Source organism: Gymnogyps californianus, chromosome 26 (genome assembly GCF_018139145.2).
Source record: "Gymnogyps californianus isolate 813 chromosome 26, ASM1813914v2, whole genome shotgun sequence".
NCBI lineage: Eukaryota > Metazoa > Chordata > Aves > Accipitriformes > Cathartidae > Gymnogyps > Gymnogyps californianus.
Window position 1 is genome coordinate 1,063,284 of NC_059496.1, and position 10,048 is coordinate 1,073,331.

General features: G+C 50.9%; 1 protein-coding gene across 1 annotated transcript in view; it reads right to left on the reverse strand.

Annotated features, from left to right (window-relative positions):
- The window catches only part of LOC127025958 (scavenger receptor cysteine-rich type 1 protein M130-like), a 76,983-nt gene that overhangs the window by 58,132 nt on the left and 8,803 nt on the right, over positions 1–10,048 (reverse strand).

Below are 10,048 nucleotides of genomic sequence, written 5' to 3' on the forward strand. Positions count from 1 at the left end.
AACCCTAATCCACAAAGCAAGCCCATACCCTAACACTAACTAGACTCAGGGCCAAATACACCATGGGGCTCATTAAAATACAGAAAGGCCTAACGAGCTATTTCTCCTCCTGTAATTTTCTTCAAGTCTTCAAGACCTGTACAGCTAATTGGAATCATTTCATAGTAGGGTTAAAAAGGAAGATTTCAAAGCGCACCTAATAAAAAATACATTTTTTTAAACATTCTATTTTATTAATTTCAGTTTAGAGAAGAGGTGATAGCAGCGTTCTCCAATTGATATTGATGCAGAGTGTCTCCTCAGGAGGTCTGGGCAGGCAGGAAAAGCAGTCCCTTGAGGTCTGACACTGTATGGACAACCTTGCTCCTCACCTCCCCAGCCTCCCCATTTCTGTCACTGGCCGCCTGGGACTTGCTTCACTTTGCCTTCCATCAGACTTCTCTGAACTCTGGGAGCTGAATGTTACAGCTCCATTGCCCCATCTCCCACCTGCTTTCCTTAGAGAACTGGCTGCACACAGGCACAGAAGCATTTTTCCTGCTTGCAAGCAAAGAAAAGTAAAGCGTGATAAAGTTTCATAAACAATGAAACACACTCCTGAAGCATATGCTAAGTACAGGATATCTCTACTGAGGTTGCCTTTCTACAAGGGATGATCTTATGAGAAATGTTCTAGACAGACAGACACAAAACAGCAGATATAAACATAAGGAAAGAATTGGCTAAAGAGACAACTAGACTCCTGAAAGTCAGGCAAGCTTTAACTCCCTGAAGCTCAAAGCAGCAGCATAGGTGAGAGGTATCTGAATGAACAAAGAGTAAAGGGAGGAGAAAACTGGAGAATAATGGAAAGGGCCTTTGTCTAGACAGTCTACTGAAAAGATGACTTCAGAAATGGTCATTGTATCAGGACAGGGGAAAGTATGTGAAAGGTCAGAGAAATTAAACACAGCGTATCACAGGCAGAATAGTGGTAATGAAGTCACAGGGAAAGATCGATATTTCTGTGGAATATCGCTTTTGAAAGGTCATGGGATTGGTAGAGGTGTCTTGTGAGTGAGGACAAGCAAATGTTGCACCCATCTTTGAAAGAGGCCAAAAGTGCCACCCAGGGATCCACAGGCTGTACAAGCTCATCTTGATGAGCACTAAGCCATCGATATCTCTTGGGTGACATTTCTGGGACCTTTAAAGAGAAGAAGGTATCCAAAAGCAGTCGGCATGAACTTTCAAAGGGTAAATCCTGCCTCACCAATCTGACTGCCTTCATGAGGAAGTAATGGCATTTGTGCAGGAGGGGAGGATAGCGGCTGTTGTTCACCTCAAATTCAGCATGAGTTTTGACATGGCCTCCCTCGATATTCTTGTACCCAAGTTAGGCCATTACAGTCTGGAAGGGCAGACAAACAGATAGGTAAAACACCAGTTGGAGGATCAGGCCGAGAGTGCAATGGTGAAGGGGTCATACCCTACCTGGAGACCACTGGGACATACTGGGGCATGATGGGGCAGCACAGAAAACTCTGCTGGGCCCTGTGCAGTTTAACAGCTGTATGCATGACCCAGAGGAGGCAACTCTCACTGGGTTCGTCTGGAAAACTTTCTGAGACTAAGCCGCTGGCTGTATTTGAGCAAAAGCTCAAGCTCCGTCACCTACAGCAGTAGGAGCACAGTGAATCAGTGAATCAGAGGTGGCAGTCCCAGTTTCCATTGTCTGGGTCAGTTCAAACACTCAAAGGGTTGTGTCTTCTGACTCTGTTGGCTGACACCTAAATTATCTAAAACTGTTCTTCTCCTGAATGCACTTCCTTAGAGGAACCTGCACATTTGCAGACAGCTTACAACAAAGCAGCTTCTCTTCAGGCCTCACATGGTCAAACATGCCGCTAGCATTTGCGATAGTGAATGAAGAAATATAGGATATGCAGGTGAAGGATATGCAGGTGAAGAAGGCCTTATTGTGGCTTTGCACAGAGGTTATCCTCAGGATGATGTATATAATGCAGGCATAAAGCACAGAAGACAGTGTGAAGGAGCTCAGCAACACAGCGGAGGAGAGAGCGATGCTCATGTTTCATAGGAGCTGGTGCCATGCTGGCTGCTCTCAGCAAAGGGATGATGCCACAGAAGAAGCAGTCTCTACATTGGGCACAGAGGGTCTAATGGCATACAAGACGGTGGGGCTGAGCATGGATAGAGGTGCCATTCCCCAGCAGCTAAAGATGAGCATGGAGCACAACCAGGAGTTCGTAAGGACAGTAGTGTGAGGGGTTGCAAATGGCCCTGCAGCAATCGAAACACATCACAACACATAGGTTGTAGAGATATAAACTATGCCAATACAAATTGAGAAGATCCTCTGAGCAATGTTTCTCCACTCAAACCATTGGTAGGTGTCATGCTTTAACCCTGGCCAGCAACTAAGCACCACACGGCCGCTCACTTGCTCCCCCACTCTGGGATGAGAGCAGAATCGGAAGGGTAAAAGTGAGAAAGAAGCTTATGGGTTGAGATAAAAACAGTTTAATAATTGAAAAGAAATTTTGAAAAGAATTCTAAGGAAAAGAGGAAAATAAAACAAAGAGAGAAGAAAATAAAACCCAAGAAAAACAAGTGATGCAAATGAGAACAATTGCTCGCTACCAGCTGACAGATGCCCAGCCAGTCCCCCAGCAGCAGCACCCCCACCAACCTCCCCCTAGTTTTATTGCTGAGCATGACATCATATGGTATGGAATATCCCTTTGAGCAATTGGGGCCAGCTGTCCCAGCCGCGTCCCCTCCCAACTTCTTGTGCAGCTCCAGCCTACTCGCTGGTGGGGCAGTGTGAGAAGCAGAAAAGGCCTTGACTCTGTGTAAGCACTGCTCAGCAATAACTAAAACATCCCTGTGTTATCAACACTGTTTTCCAGCACAAATCCAAAACATAGCCCTGTACAAGCTCCTATGAAGAATTTTAACTCTATCCCAGCCAAAACCAGTACAGATGCCCATCTACAAGAAAAGCCAGAAGGAGGATCCAGGGACCTACAGGTCTGTCAGGCTGACCTCGATGCAGGGAAGGTTATGGAGCAGATCATCTTGAGTGCCATCACACGACATGTACAGGACAACCAGGTGATCAGGCCCAGCCAGCATGGCTTTATGAAAGGCAGGTCCTGCTTGACTAACCTGATCTCCTTCTTTGACAAGGTGACCCGCTTAGTGGCAGAGGGAAAGGCTGTGGATGTTGTTTACCTGGACTTTAGTAAAGCCTTTGACACCGTTTCCCACAGCATTCTCCTGGAGAAACTGACTGCTCATGGTTTGGACGGGTGCACTCTTCACTGGGTAACAAACTGGCTGGCTGGCTGGGCTCAAAGAGTTATGGTGAACGGAGTTCAATCCAGTGTTGGCGGCCGGTCACAAGAGGTGTTCCCCAGGGCTCAGTATTGAGTCCAGTCATGTTTAATAACTTTATCAATGATCTGGACGAGGGGATCGAGTGCACCCTCAGTAAGTTTGCAGATGACAGCAAGCTGGGCAGAGGTGTTGATCTGCTTGAGGGTAGAAAGGCTCTACAGAGGGATGCATTGATGGGCTGAGGCCAACTGTATGAGATTCAACCAGGCTACGTGCTGGGTCACAACAACCCCATGCAATGCTGCAGGCTTGGGGAAGAGTGGCTGGAAAGCTGCCTGGTGGAAAAGGACCTGGGGCTGTTGGTTGACAGCTGGCTGAAGATGAGCCAGCAGTGTGCCCAGGTGGCCAAGAAGGCCAATAGCATCCTGGCTTGTACCAGAAATAGTGTGGCCAGCAGGACTGGGGAAGTGATTGTCCCCCTGTACTCGGCACTGGTGAGGCTACACCTCGAATACAGTGTTCATTTTTGGGCCTCTCACTGCAAGAAAGACATTGAGGTGCCAGAGTGTGCCCAAAGAAGAGTGATGAAGCTGCTGGAGGGTCTAGAGCACAAGTCTTATGAGGAGCGGCTGAGGGAACTAGTTAAGATCGAGTTAAGATCTGACCCACACTTCGACTCCAGATGAACTTTTCTTTCTGCCAAAACCAAGAGCATTTTTCCTTTCACACTTGGTTCTGATAGGGACTCCCAGACACCTTGGCCACCTTCTTCCTCTACAACACGGCTTGCTTCCAGAGACTGCTCCCCTGACTGAAGGAGCTGAGGGTCCTTACTGGTGCCCACCCAATGCCGGTGGCAGCTGCAGAAGTGTATCCTGATCAACCTGTGCAGGTACAGTCTGGAGAGCCAGGCCTGGCAAGGACTTAGAGCCTGTTTTGCCAAGTTGCACATGCTGTTCCTCCGCAAGTTCCTCAGCTCTTGCAGCGTTGAGGCCTATGGTGAGCAGGACCCTGTGAGTCTTGTGCTGCCAGTGGGAAGGAGGAAGCCAGTAAGCCTTCTCCAGCCCATCAGTCTCTCTAGGAGAAGACCCAGGTGTGCCTTAGGCGCTCATTCTATCCAGCACCTGGACTCAGATCCTCCTGGTCTCCCCAGTGCATGCACCCAGGCATTGGAGTCCAGGATGTTTGCGGCCCTGTTTGCTGTAACACAGACCTCGTAACCTACTCACCGGTGAGTCTAGCTTGAAGTTCACTGCCATTCACACATGCCCACTAAGAACAGAGAATGCACCCGCGCCGGAGGTAGATGGAAATAGGCTCTAATGAGAAACACAGGACACAGGCTAGTGACCAAGTGCAGGGCTCCGTCAGAGAAGCCTACTGACTAGAAACCTGTTTACACTCATGTCGTGGTTTAACCCCAGTCAGCAGCCAAGCACCACACAGCCACTCCCTCACTCCCCGTCCCCCCACCCAGCTCCCGCTGGGATGGGGATGAGAAATCGGGAAAGAAGGCAGAACTCGTGGGTTGAGATAAGAACAGTTTAATAACTAAAGTAAAATATAATACTGACAATAATAATAATTAATAATAATAATAATAATAGTAGTAGTAATGAAAAGGAATATAACAAAAAAAAAGGAGGGGGGGGGAGGAAAAAAAAACCCAGTGATGCAGAATGCAATTGCTCACCACCCACTGACCGATGCCAGAGCCGCGATCCACGCCTTCTGGCCAGCTCCCCCTGTTTATATACTGGGCATGACGTTCCATGGTATGGAACACCCTTTGCTAGTTCAGGTCAGCTGCCCTGGCTCTGCTCCCTCCCAGCTTCTTGCACACCTGCTTGCTGGCAGAGCATGGGAAACTGAAAAGTCCTTGGCTTAAGATAAGCGCTACTTAGCGACAACTAATACATAAGCATGTTATCAACATTATTCTCACACTAAATCCAAAACACAGCACTGTACCAGTTACTAAGAGAGAGTTACTCTGTCCCAGCCGAAACAAGGACAAATACCTATCTGCCAAGGCAATGCACTGAATCAGTTCTTCTGTGAAATCCCCCAGATCCTCAAGCTCTCCTGCTCACACTCCTACCTCAGGAAAGCTGGGCTTCTTCTCTTTGGTTTTTCTTTATCTTCAGGGTGCTTTGTTTTCATTCTGCTGCCCTATGTGCAGATCTTCAGGGCTGTGCTGAGGATCCCGTCTAAGCACGGACGGCACAAAGCCTTTCCATGTGCCTTCCTCACATGGCCGTGGTCTCCCTGTTTTTGATCACTGCCATGTTTGCCTACCTGAAGCCCCCCTCCATCTTTTCACCAGCTCTGGACCTAGTGCTGGCAGTGCTGTACTCGGTGGTACCTCCAGCAGTGAACCCCCTCATCTACAGCATGAGGAACAGGGAGCTCAAAGACACCCTGAAGAAACTGATTCAATTATCTTCTGTCAGCAGCAGTAAGCTGCATGTGTCTCTTCACAAGTGGTTCCAATGTACCTTGGAACCTCCTGTGCTTGGGCATTTTATCTGTGATAACCAAGTTTATCAGAATGTCTGCATCCACACCACTTCTCCAGGGGCATGAACGCAGCCTGTCTGACCAGAGGCCTTTGTACGTGTGTCTGGCACTACGGTACAGCTGGCCTCCCGTCTCACATCTCTGCAATAAAAGGGTATTTCCTCAGGGCCGGTGTCTGGAGGTTGGGCTCTTCTTCCAAAGCTGAAGTGAAGGACAGGCTGCAGAAGCTTCCACTTACAAAGCTGTACTGCTGTGCTCAAGTTCTCCGTGGGCTGAGGGGTGGAGGACATGGGGCCATGTGTTGGGAACAGGCTGGCTGAGCCTTCACATGTACATGCCCAGTGCCCCACGAGGTGCTGAATGATCAGCAGGGATCTGCCTGGGATTGTCTCCTTGTGGGTTTTGGGCACCACCACCCACTTCCTGCAGAGCAGCACAGCCAGCTCAGGGCCTGCAGGGAGCACAGGGAGGGGAAGTAACGGCTGGCTAGGCCAGCATGGACACACTGCCTGGGAAAGGCTCTCTGGGGATGGGGATTTCCTTGGAGAAGAAGAAAGAAGCAACTCTGTGCTTACAGGGGGAAGAATTACAAAGAGAAACTTCTTTCTGCATGCAGCAGCTTGGGCAGGCTGTTCTGTCGCAGGGGCAGCAGGAGGAGCCTGAGGGCCCCTGCGCCAGGAGTCTTGTGCTGCGGAGACATGTCCTCCTTGCCTTGCTTTTTTGTTCGTTCAGATACTTCCCAAGTATCTGGTTGCTGCTTTGAGTTTCAGGAAATCAGAAACTTGCCCCATCTTTCACAAGTCAGATGAACTCCTTAATCAGCTCCTTCATTGTGTTTATAGCTATCCCTTCTATCTCTCTGTCGAAATCAGTTCTTGTACAGCTAGCGCTGTCAGCCATACTCCACCACAGGATGCTACACTGTCCCATGCCTGCTCCTCTTTCCTGCAGGCTGTTGACACACTATCCTAACTTCCCCACCTTGCTCTCACCCTCGCATGTTCCTACCTGTACTGATGCCTTTGAAACACAAAGCCATTGCTCATCACAGACACAACCCCCTTACTGCCCTCGGTGACCTGTTGGTCATGGCACTCCCCTTCAAGTGACATCTCATTTTTCTTCATGCCCAGTCTCAGACTCTCAAATTTTCTTTCTCATGCTCTTTCCTCTACACAGGAATCCATTTCACAACTCATGTGATTCAGCCCTTAAGTCCATCTTGGCAGACGTTCTCTCAACCTTCTCCAGTTCCTCCCCATTCCTGCACAACATGGAGCCCACATCAGGACACATTATTCCAGATGTGGCCACACCACTGATGAGTCAAGGGGAGAGGTAACTCCCTGGTCTGAGTGGCCACACTCCTCCTAATTAAGGACTGTATGCAGCTGGCCTTATTTGTGGTCAATATGCTCTACTGGCTCCTATAGCATCCCTTGTAGCAACTATGGCCTTCTCCTCAGGGCACTCCTCAGCCTGTCACCTCCAAGCTTGCCCTGATAACGGAGCTATTCTGCCCTGATGCAGGACTGGCCACTTCTCCTGTAAAAACCTGGTGAGGTTTCTGTTGACAAATCCCAGAGTTTCTCAAGGTCCCCATGAATGGAAGCTTCAGCCCAAGAGAGCTCTGACCATGGAGAGAGCAGCAGCGAGTCCCGTCCCAACTCTGGAGAGCTGCTCTGGCTGCAGAGGGGCAGCTGGAGTGCTGGGGTCAATCTTGGCTGCCCACACCTCCCACCCAGGGTGTCTTTTGAGTCCCCGGAGCAATCCCACTGACTGGGTGACAAGCCCTGCCTGCCTGGGAATGGAGGGAATTTGGAGTTTCCATCAGTGTGGGAGCTTCTTGGAGCATCGTGGCTTTTGTTCACATCCCTGGTCTTGTCCTGGGCTGGCCCAGCCTGCATCCCTACAGGTGGCCCCAGAGCTCTGCCCTGCAGGCACCACTCAGGACAGAGTGCATTCAGGCTGGGGAAACATCCTCCTGGCACAGTTCCGCGACAGACCTCAGTGTCCCATTCCCTGTGGCCGTCTGGCTTTGACTGCTCGCCCAGCAGACCGACCCTTCCCTGCCTTGGCCATGGCCACGTGAGGCTTTGCAGACAGCCCTGCTCTGGGGTCTGCCAGGCTCTGGGCATGTCTGAGCCCATGCAGGTCTGGTGTCCCCAGTGCACACACTGAGCCCAGCAAGAGGACGGGGCTGGTCATCATTTCAAAGATAAGCCCTCAGCTGACCATGGTGAATGGCCAGGGCTGGAAATGGCTGCTCGGAGGAACTAGACTGGGGTGACTTTGGAGTGAGGGACAGCGCATAGGGGTGGAGGAGGCTGTGTCAAGGACATGTGCTGGCACAGAGACTGAGGACAGCAGCAAACTCACAGGGCTGCTGAGTCATGCTTCCTTCAGTGCAAGCCCTGATGCAGGGTCCAGCCTCCCTTTCGATGCACCCTTGAGAGGGGCGATGCACTAAGAGATGGGTAGTTGTGAGCACCAGCCTTCTTCATCCACTACCCAGGCCTGGTGGAGCAACCAGCACAGTGAGGACTTCTGCCTCTGCACCATGAACGTGCTTTAGGGCACCCACATCTGGGCATTGTCTGGATAGGTGAACGCTGGTATTTTTGTCTCTGAGGCAATTTCCCACCTAGTCTCTCTGTTCTGAGCTCTCCCTAACCTCTGCCTGATCTACTGGCTGTTCCTGGCCCCCTCCCCATCATCCCTGCAGGGCCCCGAGCTGGCGGTGCTGCTCTGCAGAGCCATTTGGCTGTGGTGCCTGGGTCACAGGGTGACTCACACTGGCCTTGCTGCTCAGGGTGGGAAGCAGCTCCAGCTGGATGGGGAGCACTGCTGCTAATTTCCCCAGTGCACTGGGGAGATCCCAGTTTATTACAGAGGAGCCTGTGGGGGAGTCAGCTCCGCCCCAGTGTTAGACACACTCTTACACAGGCTCCAGGTGAGACAGAGCAGGTTCATGCCTCTGGACAAGTGAGACAAATCCAAACATTTGTCTGCGAACATGATCACCACAAGTAACAATAACGATAAAGCTAATGCTAATGAGACTGGTAACAGTAACGATGATACATCAAAGCACCCATTTGGGATGGGATATCCTGGGAGAGGGATGGGAGTTTATCACTATTGCAAAACCTTTCATGTAAGCCCTTTCCTAACTGCATCCTTGAGCTCCTGGTTCCTCATGCTGTAGATGAGGGGGTTCACTGCTGGAGCACCACCGAGTGCAGCACTGCCAGCACCAGATTCAGGGATGGGCAGGAGATGGAGGGGCTTCAGGTGCTGAGAAACAGGGAGACCAGGCCAGGTGAGGAGGCACATGGAAAAGGCTTTGTGCCATCCCTGCTCGGAGGGGATCCTCAGCACAGTAGTGCAGATTTTCACACGAGACCCAGGAGGGTCCCGTAGTGGGTTTTTGAGAAGGGTTGTGCCGTCTTGAAGCGCACGGAGGCTGGGAAAGTTCTTAGCTCAGGCACAAACACTGAAGCTCTGACACCACAGGGACCCGTTATCTGACCACGGCGCAAAAGAAGCATTTTTACCTCACCACGTGCCTTCCTTGTGCTTATTTGGTTCATTGCCCTGGAACACGCCAGGAGCACAGGCACCACCAGGTAAGACGTGAGCAATGCCCTGCCCACCGCTGCCAGCTGCCTGAGGGGCCATTTGCCCCGGAAGTCACTCCCCTCTACTGGTCACGTGCTTTGTGGGGATTGCCTGGAAGGAGCGGCCACCCCTTCTGCTTTACCCGGAAGTACCTCTGACCCAGAAGGCCCTTCCCCTCCATACCCAGGGGCTGCCATTTTGGTTTGGCTGCCATTTGGGGGGCTGCCATTTTATGAAGGGGCTGCCATTTTATGGGAGTGAGCTGCCATGTTCTTAAACATCATACTGCTCTGTGCTTGGCTGACAGCCACTGCTTGCCAGCATCAAACCCACGTGTTCTCAGGAAGTGCTATGATTGGCTGGCAAAAGGAGCCTCCCCTCCCCGTGCACCCAGAAGCACATCAGCAAAGGAAGCCCCCTGTCATTACGTACAGGGAGGCCCACTTTTCGCAGCCTCATTCCCCACATGTTTTCATGCTGCATTGTGGTTGGGTGGCAGCCATTTTTTGACACCATCATACCCACATGTTCTCATGCAGCCCTGTGACTGGCTGCCTGCCTGCTT